We start from the raw sequence: 17624 nt of genomic DNA, 5'->3' as shown, positions 1-17624 counted from the left end.
CTGCGTAGTTTATTTTTTATTCATTACAACTTTTTTGTTATATATTCTTAACTTGTAAGTAAAACTTTCTAAAAATATTAATATGGTTCTGAAAGTTTGTTGACTTTTACAGTGAATCTGACCAATAACAAAAAAAAGACCACTACCGTCTTTTGGTTTAGAACATTTTTAGAAATTTATTTTTATTAACCCTTGGGATTTTAGATATCTATTACAAATTCATTTAATGTATTGCTAACTACAAGTTATAAAACGATAGTGAAAGTTTTAGAGGCCGTGTAAGGTTTTAACAAAACGATCAGTTCATTTTCAAGCTACTTTTTTAGGAAACCAGCAGTTTAAATATAATATCAATTTTTAAAAATACTTTCTGTTTTCTAAGCAACATCATCAAAAGTTTTATTCAGCTACCTAAATTTGAAAATATTCAGAAATTATGCAAATTTAATTAGTTTTTTATAATTTAGACGTATATACACAATATTAAGCAATTAAAGTATAAAGTATTCTATTTTCTTACCTTTGGAAAATACTGCCGCTTTTATACAGACAATATAGCCATAACTTTACTATGAACTATTTTTATATAAACAGCACGATTTATGTAAAAACTAAATGCTGAAAATTATTATAACAATTCCATTAGTCTACAGGTGGTAAACTTATATCCAACAAAAACAAACGTTTCTGACTCACAACTTAATCATCTTGTGCAAATTAAATAAATTTTGGTTTTTTATAGAAAATTATGCAAACAAACTTTTAATACTATTATTAATATGCAGAAGTGTTGATTAAGTAATTTTTGAGTTGATATTTTACTTCTTATAAGTTTTTAAAGGTACAAGTTTAAAAAATTGAGCGTTTCACTGAGGCATTTAATATACGTGTTCGACCGACAAAAAATCTAGTAAATTTAGTTTGCATCCCAGAATAGCTGTTAATAGATAACATATTTCTTTAGAACTATTTGAGTCTTCTTCTTTTAAATAATAATTATAAACTTTTGTTTAATCGTTTATATAAAAATTAATCACAACTAATTCAATATTGTCCTGGGCATGACGTTAGACTGTTCTGGTGTATGACTAGATAACCGAAATGTTTTTTGTACACCAGGTCCTTGGACCAAACCTTTTGAGCGTATTTTTTGTCGTTAAAAAAATATACAAAAATATACAATACGATTTATTCTAAATCTTTCTAGTTCAGCTATTGATCAAAGACGATAATACAAAAAAAAATCAATTTTGGTATATTTTGAAATAAATAATTGAATAAATGAATAAAATAAATGAGTAAAATTGAGACATTTAAAATTAAAACAATATTGACTATGTTTGAATAATATTATTTAGATAGCTTAAAAATCGTTCATACTTCGTCTTTATCATCTAGAATTGTCTGGGAACCTATAGCAGATTGTACAAAAAATATTCATTAGTAAACAATGTTTGATGTAATTTTTTTACAATACCAAGTAATTAATTTGGTTACAGTTATAAATTACAACATATAATAATATTAAATACAAGTATAAATTACTTTATTCATACAGTTTTAAAAATGACACTAACTTAAATATATTAGTTATATATTCATATATAAAGTTTTATAAATTATTTGTTTTTAAGTGCTTTGATGCAATTTGTTGTTATATACTAGTTCATTTGTTTTCAAAATTATTCAAAGTTATTTGAACTGGTTACGACCGTTTAAGACTACGTCAAAACTAAAAAAAAAATTTACGTTCTTACTAAATCAGAAGTCGGCAAAAAATTTTTTTGGGATAAATAATTACAATGAGGGACTTAAGTAACCACTAATAAGCAGTACTTTAACATTTGTTATTTTATAAAAACTTTGGTTTTAAAAAGTATTTTTGTACTAATTGTAAAAAAAAAATCGATCTGTCATCAAAATTTTCTACAAAAATCGGCCTGCGAGTTTTATAAGGTTGCCAACCCCTGTATTAAGTGCTTATTGTTTTAAAAAGCTGCTAAAGCACAAAAACGATCGTAATCAATTCAAACTAAGTCGCCTTTCAGTTCTTTTATTAAAATAAAATATTTACTTATACATAAATAAATTATTAAAGCTTTCCTTACAAAATGTAAAAAACATCAATAGGTTAAAAAACAAGTATATTTTTTGCAAAACAGAAAACTAACCTATTTTATTTACCTACTCATATCAATTAGTTTTCAAAAAATTTGTTCAAATAAACTTTTACCTTTGACTTCTTTGCTCCACTCCTGCAGGTTTACACTCCAGTTTCGCAGTTTTGAGTTCGCTGTGACCTCATAGGCACGTCCACGTCACTTCCAGCATAATATTCTTTTCCTCTGTTTGTGTTAAAGTTTTTATATTACTATGTTAAATTGTTGTGTTTTGTGTTGGTGCGAGATGGGAACAGCACAGTTCCAACCCGCGTTCAATTCCCATCGATCGATTCCCATTCAAATCAAATTCATACCCGATCAAACCCCACTGATTCAAACCTATTGCCACCTAATCGATTCCCACCTAATCAATTTTGCAGGTCACTTCTACACATTGTCACTTTTGCACGGAGAGTAATTTTTGCATAGTGTCAGTTTTGTGTTGGAACCGCACAGTTCCAACCCGCGCACAATTCCCGACTGAATCAATTCCCACCAGATCGATTCCCGACTGAATCAATTCCCATCCAAATCAAATTCCCATCCAAATCAAACCCCATCCAAATCTATTCCCACCTAGTCAAACCCCACCCAAACCTATTACCACCTAATCAATTCCCACCGAATCAATTCCTGCCTAGTCAATTTCGCACATCACTTCTACACATTGTCACTTTTGCACGGAGAATAATTTTTGCATAGTGTCGGTTTTGCGTTGGTGTCACTTTTCCACGAATTATCACTTTGTTTTGACTGCACTTTGCACAAAGCGTTCTGTTTGCATAACGTCAATTTTTTGCTGGTGCCATGTTTAGTGACGTTAGTGTAAAACTAAACTTGAATTTCAATTAAAACAAGTCTGACATAAAATTAAAACAAAACTAAATATAACTAAAAGCTAATTTAAAAACTATTTTAAGTAGAGTAAAAATTTTATATCAAAATACATTTTTATAAATATCCGGACGATAAAGGGAACAAATTATTTTATTTAAGCTTTGTTTTTTTGGACTATATTTTTATATATTGCTTTTATATTCATTGTTTTTATTTTACAAAGTTCGAATACCCAAACTTAATTGTACGCTGTTCAATCAAAATCTTTTTAAAAAGAGAGTCTGATAACAATATAATTTTTCAAGACAAGTTAACTACTGACAATAAAAGCTATTTGTTTTTTTTTTTACTTGGAATTTAACCTACAAAATTTATACAACAATTTAATCAATTTAATATTTTTTTAATGTTTTATTATTTCAATTTAGTTTGAATTTAAGTTTTTAAGATTACTACTTGCCAAAGTAGTTCAAAAGACAAACATAAATAAGTTTAAATAGTTTTAGCTTGTTATCTTAAATGTACTTTTTTTAATTTGTTTTAGTATGGTTATTTAAAAAATTACGTCGACTTTCTTGTAAAAAAAATAATAGGAACACTAGAACAAGAATCATTACGTAAATTTTACAACAAATAACTTCTAAGTTGTACTGTAGATTGAGTTATTATATAAAGTTATTATAACAGTAATATATAACACTAACTACACACGAATCTTGGTTGAAATTATGTAACAAAATAGTTGTTTATTTTATCAGGGTTTCCATCGTTTTTCCAAAACATTTTCGACTTTTTCAAAATTTCTTCCAGGCTTTTAAAATTACACAATTTTGGGTCTATTTTTAGTTTAAAGTTAAATTTAAGGTGAAAAGCTGTGTTAAACAACTAAAAAACATAAAAAATATACTGTAAAACTACTTCAAATGTCATTTTTATTAAAAAAAATTTGATAATGACAAATTTTTATCTAAATGGTAGATTATTTGTGAGAAGTCAAAATTATTTTACTCAAAATGGAAGAATTGTTTAGAATTCCAGGTTTTTTAGTGATTTTTGTTCAAAGTTCCAGGTTTTTTTCAAAATTTCTCAAACTTGAGATTTTTCCCTTTTTTTTTTTGCATAAATTGTCAAATTCCAGGTTTTTCCAGGTAAAGGTCTCTGTTTTACTAATTGCTTAAATATGCAATTACATATTATACAGGGCAAACAGTTATACTTTAAGTTATCTTTTAGACTAATCTTTACTTTTATGTTCAAATACTAACGTGCACTAATAAACTTAATTTAAGTCTAAAAAAGTTTTAAAGTGCATTAACATACTATTTTAAGCAAATTTTTAAGCTGTTATTATAAGTTAAACATTTTATAAATTAAAGAGTACTACAACTACCATACTAACAAACTAATTAGAAATAAGTAAAACTATCAAACTAAAATAAAGGTTCAACTAGGAAAGTTTTTTAAAGACTCTTGATACTTTTAACCAAATCAAAGTCATCTTTAAATTGATTTGGATTAATAAATAAATTTCAATTAGCAATAAACATTTTTAAAGTTTAGTTTTAGGACAAGTTTATTTTGATTTTAATATATTTCATACTAAATAAATTAAAGTTTTTGTTTGATTGAAATTAATGTACAGTTTTAGACTTATAAGATTTTTTTTAAGATTTATGAAATCAAGTTCAACTGAAAATAACTTATTTTAAATGTAGTTATATATTGATACACTTTTAAACTGTGCAAAAATATTATGTGTCCAAAAGTGGCGACTTGTTCAAAAGTGACGTCATGCAAAAGTGGCACTTCGTGCAAAAACTAAACCTGTATGAAAATGACGCCGTGTAAAAAAAAGATCCTTGCAAAAGTGACGAACAGCTTTGGTGGGAATTGATTCGGGTGGGAAATGATTTGGATTGAAATTTATCGGGTGGAATTAATCGGGTGGAATTAATCGGGTGGGATTTGATCTGGATGGGAAATGAGTTGGATGGGAAATGTTAGTATACCGTGCAAGACAGAACGTTTCAAATAATTGAGCTTCAAGCATGGAACTTGCATTTTAAAAACAAGCTAACTTCAATTAGAGTTTTTTTGATTTACTTTTTATGAAAAGTTTAACTTACTCTGATTATTTAGTTTTGTTTGTAATTACACAGTATAATCATGCTGTTATAAGTGTTTCTTAATTGCACAAGCTTTGCCAACTTAAATTCATGTTTTCAATGCCTAAAGAAAATGTTTTTCAACAGCAAATAAGCTTTTGTTAAAATGTCACAAAGTGAACTTAATTGCTCAGTTTTTGAACCTTTATGGATTTTTGCTGAAAATAAATCTAATTTGGGTTGAAAACTAACAAAGACTAGAATTAAAAAACTCAACGTAAAACATTGCAAAGTTACAGGTAACAACAACAACTACTAACTCGTTTTTTCTTATGATCTTGACGTACACCAGCGCAATGAATGCGACGAAGACCAGCCCACAAACTCCTCCGACTGTGGCCCCGGTACTTGAAGTGGACGCAGCTTTAATGAAAATTCTGGTTTGTTTTGCGAACTAACAACTAGAAGTTAAGTGCATTTGATACCCTTGAGTGTTTTGATTGTAAATAATTTTAGTTAATTAAAATTAAAAATAAAACAATGATTAAAAAGAAATATTCTTGTAGGTATTTTAAAAGTTTGAATAAGTTTAATCTTTCCAGATATTACTTAATAGTTTTTAAGTAAAAATGTAAGCGTATTGTGACTAGGATGTAGGTTTGTAGTTTTTTACAAACTTGAGGTTATATTTAACCAACTTTCTTTATAAAAAACATCATAAAATTAATACACCTTAAACAAAGTGTCATATATTTGTATCACTCACGGTTAAGGTCCTTCTTTAAAGTACACGTAAACTTTGGAACTTGTTTGTCGTATATTTGATAAACTTTTCTTATGCAATCATGGGTTGCGGAATCACATTTATTTTCGTCAGGTTCACAAAATTTGTCTATATAAAGTTAAATTAATTACAAATATTGTTTTTATTGAACACGTTTTAATTTTTTTCATTGAAACTTAAAAAAATACTTAAGCTAACTTAAAAAGTAATGCCCACATTTTATGCAAATAAACAAGTTCAAATAATGTAAGAAGGTGCACAAATTTTATTTTTAGTGTTTATTGAAAGCTGCAAAGAAATTTGGTCTAAGGACCTGTTATACAAAAAAAAATCGGTTGTAGGGCACAAGACCTAAGTAGTTTAATTGTTTTCTTTTAAAAGATAACTGAATAAAAATTAATAATAATAAAAATAAGTATTAATAATTAGTTTTTTTAGTTGTACGCTAAATGTTTTTTTTCCTGACTTTCATCTAAATACAATTGAACGTTTTTGTCGTCTTTTACAATTTTTTTTTATCAGAAAAAACACTCTGTGTGTTTAACAGATTTTATGTTATGAAATCTTTAATTTCTTAGCATTGCATGTTATATTTTCTAATAAAATTTACATCAATATTTTAAATAAAACAAAATAGATATTTACTTTTTCAAAACCTTTTCTCTTTAGATTTTTCAAAATCGAAATAACTTTTTTGTATTCGAAAAAATCAATTTTTGTCTCAAAAACCAAAGTCATAGAAAAGCTTAAAAAAAAACTTTTGAAAACGTCTTGCTTGAGATGTACATTAATTTAAAACAGCTACGCAAGATTTAAGTTTATTTTCCACACTTCAAACTAGCATATATACTTTCTTATTCATTAAGTACAACTTGTTTGTTTAACTTACGGATGGCTAAATCTTGTTTCACTGGACTGCACATAAACTTATTTTCCACGTCTTTTCTAGCATTTTTCCACGTTGTCTTGATACACTCTTCATTTTGGCCACAGTTTTGACATTGATCGTAGTTTCCTGTGTTACAAATTTTTTAAATTTTCTAGTTACCTTTTAAAGTAGAAAAATGATGAAGAAAGGAAAGTCTAGTTAAAGTTCACTCTGGTTTGCATATTTGTTGAGTCAGCAATTAAAAAAAAAAAACCTTTGTTCCTAAACCACATTACCCTAACATATTAGAAATTTATCAAAAAAATAAAGTTTTAAAAAATAAACTAACAAAAAAACAGAAAAAAAGATTTTTTTTTGCTGTCAGCAAATCAGACTGACCTTTAATTTACTAGCTTGAAAAGAGCAAATAATTTATATATATTTATTTTCTTTCTAAGTTATATTTTGTATTAAACTAATACTTATACTAAAAACATATTCTTAGTAAACCTGTTTAACTTCCAAAATTCATACTTATTTCGACTTGCCTACAAAGTTTAACATGAGTAAAATTAAGAAAGCTGAGTTATAACTTAGTTAGTGACCTACCAGATCCATTAAATTAGGATTCTAAAGATTTTACATTACTTCTTATGTAAATAGAATACAAGCTCAGACAGAATAATTAAGTATTATCTTACACTAACTATTAAAAAAAGATTGAACAACAACTTAAATTATCTTTGTTTTAAGTTTTTTTAATATCATAATCTTACTAGATAAATGTATTTCTATATTCAAAAAGATCTAGCTATTTTTGTTTCTTAAACTACTTATTACTTTTTGTGACATAGTCTATTTAAAAAAAACATTCTTTTAAAGTTTGAATTTTCATGTAACTAACTTCAGTGATCTACCGGATCCGGATTAAAAAAAAATTTGCATAGCCCAATTTTTTTTCAAACTAGGTTCCGGCTGGATCTGGATCTAAAAAGCAATACCCGACCAGATCCGGTACTAGTTTCAATCCTGGATAGAAAGCAAAACAGAAACTCAGAGCAAACCGTTTTTAAGAATAAATCAAAAACTTTCAATTACCTTCCAAGTGAGTTGAGGTGCAGGTTTTGTGTATTGAACTACTATGGTGATAACAGAAGCTCGTATGACCTTGGCATCCTCCACACGAGTCAGAATCAGCGTCTAGAAAACAGTTTTAATTAATCAGAACCATCTTTTACTTGTAAATTTTCTTTATAAAGTTTATGTTTTTCGATTGAGTAAAAAAAGGAAGCAAGATGTTTTCTCAAAAAAAAAAGTGATGTTACTAAGTTATAAATAAGTATATCACTTTTAGTTACTTTATTTTGAAGGTCAGTAAGTGTAACATTTTTGGTACTTATAAAGTCGAAAATATCTGGATGACTGTAACATATATAGTTGTAATTATTTTTATATATTTATATGTAAACATAACTAATTATTGGACCTTACGTTGTTACAACATTTAAAGTAATTTATTTTGGCTGAGTTTTGAAAGCATTTTTATATTTTTAACTACAATAAAAGACAAACTAATATTAAACAAGCAAACAAAAAAAGTTTATTTTGAATTAAAAACTTGAGTTTTAAGAGTAGCATAGATGTAAAAAAGCAGCTGATACATTTTAAAATTTAAATGCTTATTTAGACTTTTTTTACTGCTAAGTTCTAAATGACTCTATTTAAAAACACCCGTGCCTTTTATTAATATATTGAAGTTGTTTTAACAATAAATTTTTTTTTTTAAAGAGCTTCACAATTAAGGAGCCTTTATACAATTATGACAAAAGTTAAATTGTTAAAAAGTTTATTACTTAACAATTGTTTCACGCTAGTGCGATGATCACAAGTAAAAGTAAACAAACTAAACTTAGTTTGTTTACTTTTGCTTGTGATCATCGCACTAGCGTGAAACAATTGTTAAGTAATAAACTTTTTAACAATTTAACTTTTGTCATAATTGTATAAAGGCCCCTTTTATTAACAAGCAAAAATGTTTATTTTGAAATTTAAACGTGTACAAAAACTAACGTGTTGTGCAAAGCAGTCCCTCGTAGCCGGTCGGGCACAAACACTCGGTGGCGTTGTTTCTTCCCACAACGCACTCTCCTAGTAGACAGGAGTTCAAATCGCAAGCTCCTGTTAACAAATGTTTTAATCATATACTTCTGTAACCACATAAGATAGTAACTATATAAGAGTTTTTGCAATTATGTTTACGATTAATAGTTTTCTTTTTCCTTAAGAAGAGTTTTCAGGTTTAAGTTGTTTATGTAAATTTCTATTATTCATAAATTCATTGAATGATAATAAAAACAAAAATTGTAGCTAATTGAAAATTTTTATTTGAAATAATTGCTTAATATTTTTTTTTCAGATGAAGTCAAAAATATTACCAAGCTTCTCAACATAGTCTCAACATATTTTTTGATTAGAAGAAAATATAATAATACCGATAAATATTCTAATATCTTTTTACGAAGTGTTTCGAATGACAATGACTTTTTATATGATAGGTCTACAATTGTACTTATTTCAACAAAAGCAAATTTAGTTAGTTTCTCAAGGTGAACGTTTAAAAGTATTTCAAGTACAAATTACTAATTTTAATAATATTAATATTTATAATTATTTTGAATTTATATCATTACAAAAAATAAATTATACAAAGGAAAACTGAAGTTTAACACCTTTAAAAACAGCAAAAAATGATTTTTCAGAGAGTAATAAAGTTTGTGTTTTAGTTTTAAAAATCGAACAAAAATTTACACAAAAACAGAAAAATGACATTAAAATTCATTTAACACAAAAAATTATATTAAAAAATATGGTATAATATGCTTAAGTAAATTTTTGCATAAATAAAAATTGAAAACATGGAATAAAACTTCATCGAAAACTATTTTTACGATTTATTTACGATTATACGATTAATTAGTTTTAAGTAAGAAAAAATACTAAAGAGCTTACTTTCAATTAATTAATAAAGTTGGGGACGGTAGGGTTGCCAACTGTTTTTGGCAAATTTTCTCCAAGTTTTTAAAAGTACACGTTTTTTGGTTTATTTTTAGTTAAAATTAAGTATAAAGTAAAATATATATTGAATAATATAAAATCATTAAAAAGATACTGTAAAGCTACTTTAAGTGTGTTTTCTATAAAAAAAAATTCGATGATGAAAGTAAATTTATACCTATGTGATAGATATTTTTTGTCAAATCAAAAATTCTCTACTTAACATGTAAAAAATATTTAAAATTCAGGTTTTCTTTTTTCAAATTTTCTCAAATTAAAGGTTTTTCCAGAATTCTAGAACTTTTGGTAACCCTAAGTTTTACATGATTAATTAGTTTCAAGTGTAATTAAAATACTTACAGAGATTGCTTCATCAGAATAAAGTCTTAAAATGGAGACAGGTCAAATATGCACGAAGTCATTTTTGCACGAAGAGTAACTTTTGCACATGGGGTCACTTTTGCACAAAGACACTTTGGCAGGAAGGGTCATTTTTGCAGTAAAGTAAAAAATATTAATAAAATAAAAAGAAAGTTAAAAATCATAAAAGAAGAAAAAAGTTAACGACCGAGGGTAAAGGTTAGGGGTAACAGTAATAGTCAAAATTAAAAATATTTAAATAATACATAAAAAAAACGAGCAAAAAAGGAATTTCAAAAACAAAGATTAGAAAAAAAATACTGACCGGTGGGTAAGCGGTAACAGTGTTACTTAAAAAAAAAGAAATAGATAATAATAATTAACAATAAAAAAAAGTAAATAAAAAAATTTTTAACCGGTGCAAAAGTTTCTTCGAGCAAAAGTTCCCTTCATGAATATATGATACCTATCCCATAAAAAAATATTTAAACCAACTTTTTCAAACAAAAATTCTTTTTAAATTCATTTCATCAATGAGCTTCTTAAGTTTTGAACCCACAGTTGCAGTAAAAAATATAACATAAAAAGTTAAAACAAATGAAAGTTTTTGCTTAAAGGATCCAAGCCTGTGTCGGCTGCAGTTGTAAGTTTTTGGAAATTTTTTTATTCACAACATTATGCAAATGAGATATATTGATAATACAGCATAATTTTGAGAACATTTATGACATTATCCCCAACCCACCTCACTTAAATACATAAAAACTAAACCGAAAAGTAAGATAAAATACTTATAACTTAAAATAAAAACAACTAAAATATTAGCCGATCATATGCAACAATAGAATTGCAACCGATGCTCCGATCCTTGATGGATGCCTGATTAAAAATAAACAGTACAATACAGTTTATACTACAATACAAAATTAAACAAGTATTGTTTTGCTAAACCAAGTCCAATACCCGGTTTCAAAGCTAAATAAAAAAAAATAAAAATATTATTTAACTATAACAGATATAAAAAAAAACAGTACCTGCATTAACGTTGACAGCGTTTGTCACTTGAAGAGAAATGGAGAGTATGCAGATGAAATAAAAAATCTTCATTTTATTTTAAGTTAATCTGAATGCATTTAACTTGGGTTGAAGAGATATTTTTTTTAAAGAAGCTCTCAACTATCAACAAGTAAACAAAAAATATACTTCAAAAATTTTTTGTCATTTTGCAGTAGTTGTTAAAAAACATTAAGAAAAATTTAGTATAAAACTTTAACAGCTTCAACTGAAAACTAAGTTAAAAAATTTTGAACATAAAATTTAACAATATTGTTAATTTTTAAAGATGTTAAAAAAAGTATTACCTAGCGTCCTAGCATGATGTCTCAACAATATCAAACTAAAATTATATAATATTTGATGTTTTTTAACCATAATTTTCGGCTAATATTTTTTTTAAGCTAATTTGTTTCGTCTAAAAAGATACATTGTTTTAAACAAGCAAGTGTATAATAAAATAAGTTAAACAGCTACAAAACTAAGTTTATTTTTGGTAAAACACTAAACCTTAGGTATTTACTCCCTTTTACTTTACAGGATCTTAATTTATATATTTTATTGATTTAATCCCTTTATACTTAAATAAATTAGACCAAATATTTAAGTTTTATCATTTTATGAAAATAAGTTCACCTCTATTTATGTATTTATAAAATTTTGGCCTCAAATTATGGTTAAAACAGTCACCGAATATAATCAAATTTCAGTTCGATATTAATGCGACACCATGCTAGGTTATAACCAAAATATTTAAATTAGAATTTATTAAGAATTAAAAAAAAATACTTACTTTGGCTTTACATCAAATGAATTTGAAAAAATATTGAATATATATTTTTTCAAAAAGTTCAAAATAGTGTTGAAATGCTTTAATTTGCTCTTAAAAAAATAAACTTTTAAAAGCTCATTAGCAAGTAAGTTTTAAGTTATAACCTGTTTCTTCTCATGTAAACTTATATAAATTAAATAAAATTAATTTTAAGTAAACAATAAAAATTAAATTATTTCAATTTTATAATAATTGATGTTATAAACAACATATGGCTTATGGCATGCAGGGACTGATGTAATATAATAAATATTATAAAACATTTTTTTAGTTGAATCAAACCAAAGGGTTGACACATATACAAAAATATCCATTTTAAGAAAAAATGATTTTTTTTCAATAATAATTTTAATTTATGTAATCATATTTCATATACATATATAAAGTGTTTTAAATTATTTATACCTGTTTCTCAAAGTTGTAATTCATTAAACTAGTGAAATTCAACTTTTTTTTAATTACTTTAATAAATTTTCAAGAAAATATACAGTGCACTATTTTCCACATATTTTTTGTTTTTAGAAATAAATTACAAAACTGAATACCTCTGTAAAGGTAGTTATAATTCTAAACTATAAAATTTCTACTATAATTCACATTTAAAGCTTCATTTTTTAAGACTACCACTAAATGAATAGAGTAATAATGCCCTGTGGCCTCAAAGCTCAATAATGCATAAATGCTTAGCTGCTATTCTGGGCTATAGTACTTTTTACTGTTATAATTTTTTTTAGCTTTTTAAAATAACTCAGTTACTTTACACTAGAAATTCTAATTGAAGTTATTTTGATACAAAAAACATAAGCATACGGCTATTTAGCTAAGTTTGAAATTGTTAAAATTCTAACTTTAATAAAGAAATTTCTTACTTTTAAAAAAGAATTCAAAATAAAAACAAGTATATCAAGTACTTTTTAAAAAACAAATTGCAAACAGACAAAGTTTTCAAAAGAGGGTAATAAAATTAATTCAAAATATAACAATACTTGTATATTGAATTCTAGGTTTAAACTAATAAAACTACAAAGTTTCTAAAACTAAAAAATAAATTGTACAACAAGGTTTTAAATAGGCAAATTAAAGGTATTTGAAATAAAAGTATAATTAGCTACTTATTTGTAGGTTTTTATAAAGTTTGACTAATTTGTTTTAATTTGAATACCAAACTGTACTTGCACAAACTAACTGTTCTTTAATACTTGTGTAATGTTTTTTTGCCTTTAATAATTATATTTTGTTCTACAATAGCTGCTTTCTGAGCTCTAGCTGGATATAAATGACCTAACTTTCATCGAAACTTTACATTCAATTAATTTTGAACTCTTCAAGTTAATTAGCTTAAAAGTAAAACAAAATTTTGGGGCTACAGAGCAGTAAAATAAAAAATTGAAAACTTCAATTTTGAACTTACTTAACAAATTATGTGAAACTGTCTTTCAAATAAAAAGTGGTTTGAAGCTGAAAATGCCAAACAAAGGTAGATTATAATTTGTTATGAAATTTTTTTTTTTTTAATATTTTTGATAGTAAATGTGTTAAAAAAAGTAACTACGCAGATTAATATTTTTTTAAGTTTAGCTGTATTTTTAATTAATTTATTTTTCATAAAAACTTGCTCAGGGACGAACTACCGCCAGTCGGACCTCCAGTTACGTGAACTAAAGATAATTTGAAGAAAAAATACATAAAGAGAAGAAAAAGACTAGTGATGATTTTAATATTGCTATGATTAGTTATGCTAAAAGTTTCATAACATTGTGATTCGAATTTTTATGTTGGAGAAAATGCATAACTAAATTCAATTAATCATTATTCAAAGCTTGTATCTAATTTAAATAAAAAAAAAGATTCTTTGTAAAATCTTTGTTAAGTTTCGTTAATCTTATAATGACAATACTATAAAAGTTTTAAAATAAGAATGATTACATTTCGAAATTTATCATTTATTTTGTTATAACCGGAAAGTATACTTAAAAGTCAGTCTGAGCTGATAAAAGCTGAGTCAGCAATTTTGTAAAACTTTTTTACTATTTCTTAATTAAAACCCTCACTCCCATTGCACCTTACCTAAACATAAAAAGAATTAATGAAAAAATAAAATAACTCAAAAAAAAATTAAAAAGAGCGTGAAAAAGAACTTTTTTTCATGCTCTTTTTTTTCAACTCAGACTGACCTCTAAGTATACTTGCAATGGAAACCAATTATTTCTTACTCGTGATTCACTAATCTAACTCGAGTCGTGATCATATAAAATATTAGTCTGCTCGATCCTTTTTAACTTGTTAATCTAAAACTCAATCGTTTAAAACTTTCTGTTTTCATACTTGAAGTTATCCATCCTTATCAGGCAAAATGTTAACAATAATTTTTTTGTTAACTTTTGTTTTATTATTTTATTTTTTTAACTAGAACATCTTGTGAAATCGCATAACAAGTTCCTAGCCATCTTTCGACAAGTAATGTTTAAAATTGGAGTTAATTACAAATACTTCAAACAAAATGCAAACTAAAACTACCCTTGAGTTTGAAAATAGTTTTTATAAGATAAAAGGTTTTAGATGAGTTTTACTATTTAAATATTTGTTCGTAAAATAAGCAAAAAAAAAAAAAGATTGTGTTACAGTACTAAAAACATAAAGCAAGTTTTAAGTAGCAACCAAATAACTAAATTTGTACTTATTGTATTATTTAAAAAGTTTGGTCCAAGGACCTGGTGTACAAAAAGACCTTTGGTTATTGACATCTAAAAACATTAATACATAAAACATTTCGTTTGTGGCCATTAAAACGAGTCTTAACAAGAAAGTAAAGGTTTTTATAGATTTTTGAAAAATATGTTTGTTTAAAAATTAAAAGCTAATTACAGTATGAATAAGATGCTAATCCTACTATATTAAGTACTAGTAAAGTATAATTGTTCAAACAAATATTTATAAATATTTCACTGGCACAAAAAACCAGCAGTTTTAGCTCATATATTTAAAAAAAACAATTCAATTTATTGTCTAGGTCAGGTTTCTAAATAATTTTATAAATATTTGGTAAAGTATTTTGCTGAACCTCAGTTTTTTTAAGCATTACTTTAAAATATAAAACCGATACTCACAAGAAAAAGTATGCGTTCAAATAAAATTAATACAGGTGGAACAGTATACTCACGAGCAATAAGAGAACGTTTTTGAGCTTTAAATAAATGTTAAACTTTTTTTCTTTATATTAAGTTTGTTTATAAAAGCACACCGAGACCAGAATTTTTCATTTAAACTGCATTACCTTACTCGTAGGCTTTTTAATAAATAGGCAGCAAAGTTTACTCACAAGTTTTAAGCTCAATTTTTTTTTACATCTTATTTGTTCGAATAAAAAGGATAGACATGTAGTAAAAATGCTGTGCGTGCTTTATATTTTTGTTGCATATTAACAAACATGATTGATTAAATATACTTAATAGCAGATTTTATTTATTATACTTCTTTTACTACTTAAAAAATATGTTTAAAAAAAAAAAAATTGGTGTGGTTTATTATGTTTTTATTCATTTAAATTTACTATGTAGTTTGAATTGTTTTAATGTATTATTTTTGATTGATATATATATTTTATTACAAGTTAAAAGAAATAGATTAAGAAACAACTTTTAAACATTTTTTTATAATCAAAAAAATCTGTAAAAACCAATGCTCCATTGATTTTTTGTATTGTTGTTTTTATTTTAAAATAAGTTAAGCTACTGCTAAAAAGACTAAAAGTACATTCTTAAAGTTTTTATCGAAACTCAGAAGTAAATAATTTAAAAAACGCTATTGTTCTTATAGTTATAAACTGTTCTGTAGTTTTCGATAAAAAGTAAGCTTCAATATGTTTTGGTACATAGATTATTTTTCAAACCAACTAAACACTCAATAGTTCTTAAATACAAATAAAATCAACAGAGGTTTTTGTACACTTAGTAATGATAAAACTGCCCTTAAAGTTCGATGTTAGTACAAGCAAATTGGCAATTGTTTTAGCTGTTTGTTATGGCATTAGTCGTTACATTTATAGTTTGAATAGTTCAGATGATAAACTTTAACTATTCTTATGGTTTTTATCGAAAAGAAGAACTCAAAATCGAAGGCATGTAACAGAAAAGATAATTGAAATCAGCAATAGATGTTTGGCATCAGCTTATGGAATAAAATTAAGAGTACCATTTCATTTAAAGTAAAAAAAAAACATATGCTTACAATAACAAATAAATTTCTACTTATAAGCTAACTTTAGTTAAAATAACTTTTCTACAAGTTTCATGAATTAAAACAATTATTAACTCTAACTTATCTAGCATTTTACTCTATGCCTGCCTGTTAAGAATAAACCAAGAAAAATATTAAGGCCTGGGTTTTCCTTATATTACGCCATAACTAAAAGTGTATCCAATTTTTTACACAAAAAAGTGAAAACATTTAATATGCTATCACTATTTATATATGCAGCATTTTCAAGAAACTAACAAAAAAAATTTAATTATAATTCAAATTTTAAGCTTTTTTATTTAACTTGAGGCTATATGTATTTTGTTAAGAAAACCTAAAATTTGTAACATAAAGACTTTGATTAGTTTTTCGTTATTCCTCAGTATTTTTGAAAAGCTCATCTTAAAAACTTAAAGCTAATATAAGGACTCAGCAAAAATGGTGACACAGTTTATTCACGAGATTTATAAATTTTGTTTGACTAACTAATTTACTAATGTATATCAAATGGATAGGTGTCAGAAATTCACGATGGGACACTTTTGCATGAAGGGTCACTTTTGCACGATGGGTCAATTTTGCACAAAGGGTCGTTGACACTTTTTCAAAACGTCAGTATAGCACAGGTTAAAACTTATTTTTTGTTTTGTTAATTTTTCTAATATAAATTTTAAACCATCACTGTTACCAATAACTCTTGGTCGTTAATTGTTACCTATTGCCGGCGTGGTGCTCTGTGTAATACTGGCATGACTAAATTCAATCATTAATTCGTGACTTTTAAGCTTGTAAATTGTTCAAAATTTTGAAATTATCTTTTTTTTTTAATTCACATTAAACCCTTATGTCTTGAGTTAACTATCGTTAATTCAAAATTTACAACTATTCTTTTACATACTTTCGTTTTGCTACTTTTAGAAACTTTAAAGAAACAACGTAGAACTAATTTTTTTTAAGTTTCTTAGGGCAGACTTGTTAAAATACTAAGAGTTACTATGGTAATTCAGCAATGAAGCGTGTAAACTTTGGTTTGTTTTAAATTAGTAATTTCATGCCCGAGTAAACAAAGTAGTGCTTTTTGTCTAAGAGAGTCTTGTTCAAAATTAGAAAAGTTTAGTTTAAAAGCATTGTTCAATTGTTCCGGCTTTATTTTTCATGGTGTTTTTTTGTAAGTAACATAAACATTTATTCAATCCTATTAATTAAATATGAAACAAACACCTTTTTTTTTAGTTCAAGGTTTTGTGTATAGTTTATTGAACGACAAAAATACGCTCAAAAAGATCTTTTATTTCTAATATAAGTAAACTACACACTCAAATTAATAAATTAA

This window comes from Thalia democratica, chromosome 6 (genome assembly GCF_965202585.1).
Source record: "Thalia democratica chromosome 6, ktThaDemo2.hap1.1, whole genome shotgun sequence".
NCBI classification, from domain to species: Eukaryota; Metazoa; Chordata; class Thaliacea; order Salpida; family Salpidae; genus Thalia; species Thalia democratica.
The sequence above is the reverse complement of the archived record's forward strand: the minus strand, read 5'-3'. Positions refer to the sequence as shown.